The 574-nt window shown below is 54.2% G+C and overlaps 1 protein-coding gene across 1 annotated transcript in view; it reads left to right on the top strand.

Moving 5' to 3' along the window:
• LOC116701437 (uncharacterized) overlaps window positions 1–574 on the top strand; it is a 51,930-nt gene that overhangs the window by 22,844 nt on the left and 28,512 nt on the right. The gene's annotated exons all lie outside the window — the stretch shown is intronic.

The following is a 574-nucleotide window of genomic DNA, read 5'->3' as shown; positions in this document are numbered from 1 at the left end:
GTGCTCCTGTGATTGAGCAACAAGCCATGGAGTGGGTGTGAGACATTATCCAAGCAGGCATGTAGTTTGGACAGCGTCCTCCTCTCTGACACCACCAACAGAGAGTCCAGATCCACCCCCACAAACGTCACTGGCCTTGCAAAACAGTTTGTTGAGTCGTTGGCTTCCGCTACCTCAGCCTGCTGCCCCAGCATGCAACAGCAAAGAGGATAGCACTGGCCCACGCAGCAGCTCATAAAACATCCTCGCATTGTCCTGCAGATGTTGAAGGACCTCAGCTCCTCAGAAAGTAGAGACGGCTTTGGCCCTTCCTGTAGAGGGCTTGCGTGTTCTTGGCCCAGTCCAGTTTATGTCTAAGTGCACTCAGGTATTGTAGTCCTCCACATGTCCACACGACCCCGGATGGAAACAGGGCTCGCGCTGCCTTGGCTCTCCTTAGATCCACCACCAGCTCCTTGGTCTTTGTCACGTTGAGCTGTAGATGGTTCTCCTCACTCCATGTGACAAAGTCCCCCACCACAGTTCTGTACTCAGCCTCGTCCCCCTCGCTGATACATCCAACCACAGCAGAGTC

Source organism: Etheostoma spectabile, chromosome 14 (genome assembly GCF_008692095.1).
Source record: "Etheostoma spectabile isolate EspeVRDwgs_2016 chromosome 14, UIUC_Espe_1.0, whole genome shotgun sequence".
NCBI lineage: Eukaryota > Metazoa > Chordata > Actinopteri > Perciformes > Percidae > Etheostoma > Etheostoma spectabile.
This window is presented reverse-complemented; position numbering and strand designations above follow the sequence as displayed.